This window comes from Cebus imitator, unplaced genomic scaffold (genome assembly GCF_001604975.1).
Source record: "Cebus imitator isolate Cc_AM_T3 unplaced genomic scaffold, Cebus_imitator-1.0 Scaffold57, whole genome shotgun sequence".
NCBI lineage: Eukaryota > Metazoa > Chordata > Mammalia > Primates > Cebidae > Cebus > Cebus imitator.
In genome coordinates this window covers 7,613,177-7,619,263 of record NW_016107372.1, presented here as the reverse complement: position 1 = coordinate 7,619,263, position 6,087 = coordinate 7,613,177, and positions in this window count along the sequence as shown.

Below are 6,087 nucleotides of genomic sequence, written 5' to 3'. Positions count from 1 at the left end.
GGCCTCCCAAAGTGCTGGGATTACAGGCGTGAGCCACCGCGCCCGGCCTGAATGTCATCAGACTTTCAGTTAATTTTCTGTGAAGCCCTACTGGAAAACATTGATATAAATAATCAAAAATTATAAACCAGTAGTATAGCTCATGATGAATTAAAGTTATTCTTAGGCTGGCCAACACAGCAAAGCTCCATCTCTACAAAAAAAATTAGAAATTAGCAGGGCATGATGGTGCTCACCTGTAGTCCTAGCTAATCAGGAGGCTGAGTCTGAAGGATCCCTTGAGCCAGGAGTTTGAGGCTGCAGTAAGCTGCAATAGTGCCACTGCATTCCAGCTGGGTGATAGAGCAAGATTCTGTCTTTAAAAATTAAATAAAACAAAATGAAAGTCATTCTCGTTTTAATGAGAACAACAAAGTGCTGAATGACTCTTTTCATTAAGTGATCATTAAAATACTGCTGCTTAATGTTTCTTTTATCTCAAGTTTCCTGGCTTTTGTTCTTGTTGTTGAACCAGACCCTTAAGAAAGCCAAAGGGATGGGTGCCCTGGCTCATGCTTGTTAATCTCAGCACTTTGAGAGACAGAGGCTGGTGGATCATTTGAGGTCAGGAGTTCAAGACCAACCTGGCCAACATGGCGAAACCCCATCTCTACTAAAAATACAAGAAATTAGCCAGGCATGGTGGTGTGCACCTGTAATCCCAGCTACTGGGGAGGCTGACGCAGAAGAATTGCTTGAACCCGTGGGGCAGAGGTTGCAGTGAGCCGAGATCACACCACTACACTCCAGCCTGGGTAGACAGAGAAAATGAGACTCTGCCTCAAAAAAAGAGAAAGAAAAAAAGAAGAAAGATTAATTATTCATTTGAATTAATGTAAGGTGTGATGTATGCCAGAAAGACAAGGTAAAAGGCATGAAAAACTACATATTCCAGGGAAATCTGGAACATCCTGCCAGGGTCAAGTGAGGCTTCACTAAGGCAATGCCATTTCAGTTAGGAGCTGAAGATGGGCAGTTCCTAACCAGGCATGGAGTAGAAACTAAGGCGTACTGTGCCGTTTCTGTAGTGTCAAGAAGGTTGGTGTAACCAGGAGCCCTAAGAAGTGTTTGATAATAAACTTCACACAAATGGATTAGCAATTTTTGAAAGGCAAAATCGAAAAATGGATCACAGCACTTAGCGCAGAATCAGTACCAAATATAAACTCTGACTTCTATTATGATCACTTTCCACTTCTGCACGCTGGCTGGTATCTCTCTCTGCAGAGCTGCAGTTCTGCCAGCCACCATCCAAACAGGTTTCTGAGGACGGCTTGCCTGTTCTCTCAGCTCCTATGCATAATCCCAAAAACATTCCGTGACATAGCAGAAGTGTTCCTTGAATGAATAAAACTAATTTATTGTTCACTCTACTTTATTTTTTTACCTTTTTGAGACAGAGTTTCACTCTTGTTGCCCAGGCTGTAATGCAATGCCGTGACCTCGGCTCACTGCAATGTCCACCTCCTGGGTTCAAGCGATTCTCCCACCTCAGCCTCCTGAGTAGCTGGGATTACAGGTGCCTGCCACCATGCCCAGCTAATTTTTGTAATTTTAGTCAAGACAGGGTTTCACTATATTAGTCAGGCTGGTCTCGAACCCCTGACTTCAGATGATCCACCCACCTTGGCCTCCCAGAGTGCTGGTATTACAGGCGTGAGCCACCACACCCAGCCTGTTCACTCTACTAATACGTGTTAAGCAGGTACTGTACGGTCATCAACAGCAGCAGCTAACATTTGCAGAGTATGTGCATTGTGCAAGGAATGACTTACAAGGAGTGATCTTTTTACAACAATTTCATGAGGCAGGTCCTTTTACTGCTATCATTTTTACTAATGAGAACAGAGAGGAACAGGAGGTCAAACAATTATTTTAGGTCAAATACCTAGCAAGTGGCAAAGTTGGTCTATGAATCCAAGAAGTCTATTTCCGGAGTGTGAGAGCTTAATCACTGCTCCATAGTTACCTCTTGTAAGGACAAGGCCCTCATTCTCATGGAGGTCACTTACTTGGAAAGAAGCAAGAGATAGTGGAGATATAATAAACAAGTAAATAAGTAAGCTGGATAATTTCAGTATGTGGTTAATTCTACAAAGGAATTAAGCAATGATCTAATACACAGGGACTGAGGGAGCCAGAGAGACTGCTGCTTTAGAAAGGTTACCCAGAAATAGTTTCTCAGGGAAGGGACCTTAGGGCTGAGATCTAAAAGATGGAAAAGAGACAATTTCAAGAAGAGGTAGAGCCAGGTGCGGTGGCTCACACCTGTAATCCCAGCACTTTGGGAGGCCGAGGCGGGTGGATCACCTGAGGTCAGGAGTTTGAGACCAGCCTGGCCAACATAGTGAAACCTCGGCTCTATTAAAAATACAAAAATTAGCTCAGTGTGGTGGCACATGCCTGTAATCCCAGCTATTTGGGACGCTGAGGCAGAAGAATCGCTTGAACCCAGGAGGCGGAGGTTGCAGTGAGCTGAGATCACGCCATTGCACTCCAGCCTGGGTGACAAGAGCAAGACTCCATCTCAAAAATAAATAACTTATTTTTGTTTCTTATGGATTTCATAATACTTATCTCTGAAAACATTTTGACTGTAAATTTAGGAATTAGGATGCAAGGTCCCACATGTCCTCTAATCTAAAGTTGCACGGTTGGTCTGAAAATAGAGTTAAGCTTAGTGTTGACTACTAGTATTGTTGCATGGATCAGTTGTTAGGAAGACCAATAAATCATTGTTTTCTTATGTAAAATACAGATACATAATATTTTATAGGTAATATTTAATAAATTGCCTGAATTTTCTTTAAGAAAAATTTTATAATAACTTTCCTTTGCAGCATGCATACATCATAGTGAAGTGGTTTCATTGTCTTGGGTAAATACAGAGGATTTGTTGTGCCATGCCAGGAAAGTTTAGGACACAGACACCCATGAGGAGATTAGGAGCAGAGGCTTAATAGGTAGAAGAAAGAGAAAGGAGAACAGTTCTCTCTCCAGTGAGAGAGATGGGCTTCAGAGAGCAAAGACTGGCAGGCAGCAGAGTTCACTGGATTTTACAGACAGCCTTGAAAAGGCAGTGTCCGATTTACATAGGGCTCACCGACTGGTTTGATCAGGTGTGATGTTTACATAGCATGTGGAGAAGGCTGGCCACCTCCCCACAACCCCCTCCCCTCCCCCCCACCAATCTTATTATGCAAATAGACTTTCCACTTGACTAGTGCTATCTTGTCTGCTCATTACTATACACATGGCTGGCAAAGGGAAGGGAAGATGGAGCCGCCATTTTGAACATGGCGTAGTCCCAGGTAGCTCTTCCTTACTGGCATTCACCCCCGCAAACTTCCAGCTTGCTTGTCTATGTCTGCAGCTTGATTTTACAGGCTGTTGTTTGTTAGAAAATGATTTGGGGCTGCTTTTTATTAAAAGGGAAAAGCTTACCAAGGACCTTACCAAGGCAGTTCCTTCACTATCTGCCTAAGGAATTTCTTCTTAACTCCTGTATCAATAGGAGTCAATACTAAAGTAAGAGACACTAGAGTGACTGCTGTCCACCCAGTGAGAAAGGAGCATGTTTTATTCTAGGGTATTGGCAGTGGACACAGAGGGAAGGAAAGAGAGAAAGAATTTGTCTTAATACTGAATTGTATCTAACGGGGAATGAAAAGAACAGAGGAATCAAGGATGACTCCTATACTTTTTGGCTTCGATAACTGTAAAAGGTAGTCTCTCCTGAGGGAGACAGGAAGGAGCATGTTTGAGGGGAAAGTCATGAGTTTCCATTTGAATGTGATGTTTGAAATACCTATTGGACCTTCACATTAAAGTGTAAAGCACAAGTTATATACGTGAAGAAGGGCTAGAGATAGAAATCTAAGAGTCATGGATGCAGCTGGTGTATAAACCTGTGGAGATCGCCTAAGAGAGGAAAAAGAGAAGAAGGCTCAGGCCACAGCTGCTAGACCTCTCTGGCTAATTCACCACGCCTCTCTGCAGCTCAGATTCCCTGACAGTTCACTGCAGGCAAAGCAATAAGGATACATCCTGTCTCAGGCTGCAAGAATGTAGGACTCATACTCTTCCTTTTGCTTCATTCTTGTTTCCCTGTATTTCTGGCAGATAAGGAGATATTTTTATTCTTTTCTCTAACAGATTCTCAAAAGAGATCAAATGATTGCTGAGGGCTTCCTGGAGCAAGAGAGAGAATAATTCTTAGCTCAGAGCTCACCTTTCTTTCCATTGAATCCCACATGTACCCCTGCAGATAAAGCTTCACAAAGGATCTTATTCATTTGCCTCTCACAATGTTCGTGCTAGTAGGGCCAGCAATGTTACTAAGCTCTTTCTGTAAATCCAATAAATTTGAGTTGACATTTGAGGACGGAGAAGTAAATAGGCGCAAAACCGTATCGACCAACCACGTAATCATATCTGAAAATTCAGTTTCGACACCAAGACTTAAGAGAACCCAGCAGATCTTCTTGTCAGTGAAATCTACAAGCATTTACTGGGTGCCCTTGGGGTGCCCGGTACTGGATGCGGCTGCTTTTGTGAGCAAGCCAGCAGGTTCTCTGTCGTGAAAATAGAAATCTAATCACTTGTCCATCCAAGCATTTCCCTTCAGCTTTTCCAGGATGTTTTTTGTGAATGACTAACAGAATAGCTGCTGCAGAGACAGCCTGCAAATCCCAGCCGGAGGCCTGGAAGGAAAGATGACTCACCCACGCCTGACGTCAAAGCCTCCCTTTCTTTAAGAGGGGTAGGAAGAGGACGGCAGTGGCCTGAGTAGAATGACCTGAATGCCCTCCTGAGTCCTGTGTGGGTCCTGCTTCCTCTTCCCACACCTGGAAATGATGATTTCAACCCAGAGAAAGTTTAAACTGTGAAACTTAAACTTCACTGTCAAGTTAACTAAAAAGCTAGAAACAGAAGCCTTCCTTCCTGTCAAACAATGTCAAATTTTTATTATAAGTTCTTTTTCACTGGAAAATATTGAAAGCATTCCGTTTTGTTTTTTTTTTTTTCCACAGGGTGCTTTATATTGATTTGCGTATTAGTCTGCACTAGAATGAATACTGTAGACTGGGTGGCTTCAAAAACAAACACTTACTTCTCATCATTCTGTGCAGAAGATCAGTCAGTGGTGGGATGAGCTATAGGGAAAGAAACAGGCCTTTTGAAAGGTCAGAAGCTCTGCAAAACTTTGGGGGAGAATAAGCTGAAGGCAGATGTTCTCTTACCCTGAGGCAGAGGGCAAGGAGTAGGTACAAGAGAGTCTAGGGGAGTTTATCTAAATAGGCTTGTTTACCCATGTTGTCAAGAAACCGACCTTTGATCATCCATGCACATGACTGATCCCTGAAAGGCGGAACAGCAATGTTACTTACCTGCCGATTGTGTTTGCTCCAGGCTTTCGGTGTTATGTCTGCACTGAATAAAAGCAAGCAGCTCCAGCTGTTTGGGGCTGCTCTCTTCAGCCACTGGAGCTGGCAGCCCCCTAGCTGGTCTTACACTGTGTACCTGTGTCTGAGTACTCCTTTCCTCCATCACTTGGCCAGGGTCTGGGGGACAGACCCAGCAATTCTGCAGGCTGGGAAGTGCAAGATCAAGTTGCTGACAGATGTAGTGTCTGGTTAAAGCCCTCTTTCTGGTTGGCCAATGGCTGTCTTTTTATTGTATACTCACTTGGCAGAGAAGGGGTTGGGAGGAAGGAGAGCAGGATAATCTCTTTTTATGAGAACGCTAATCCCATCCTGGGGGCTCCTCCCTCATGATCTCATCTAAACTTAACTACCAGCCAGTGGCCCCACCTCCATGTACCATCAGAGTGGAGGTTAGGGTTTCAATAGATGAATTTGGGGTTGCAGTCCATAACAATTTCCTTACAACATCTCAACAGTGTTGGGCATGGTGGCTCATGCCTGTAGTCCCAGCACTTTGGGAGGCCAATATGAGAAGATTACTTGAGCCTAGGAGTTTTAGACAGTCTCAGGCAACATAGTGACACTCTGCCTCAAAAAAAAACAAAAAAGAAAAAAAGAAAGA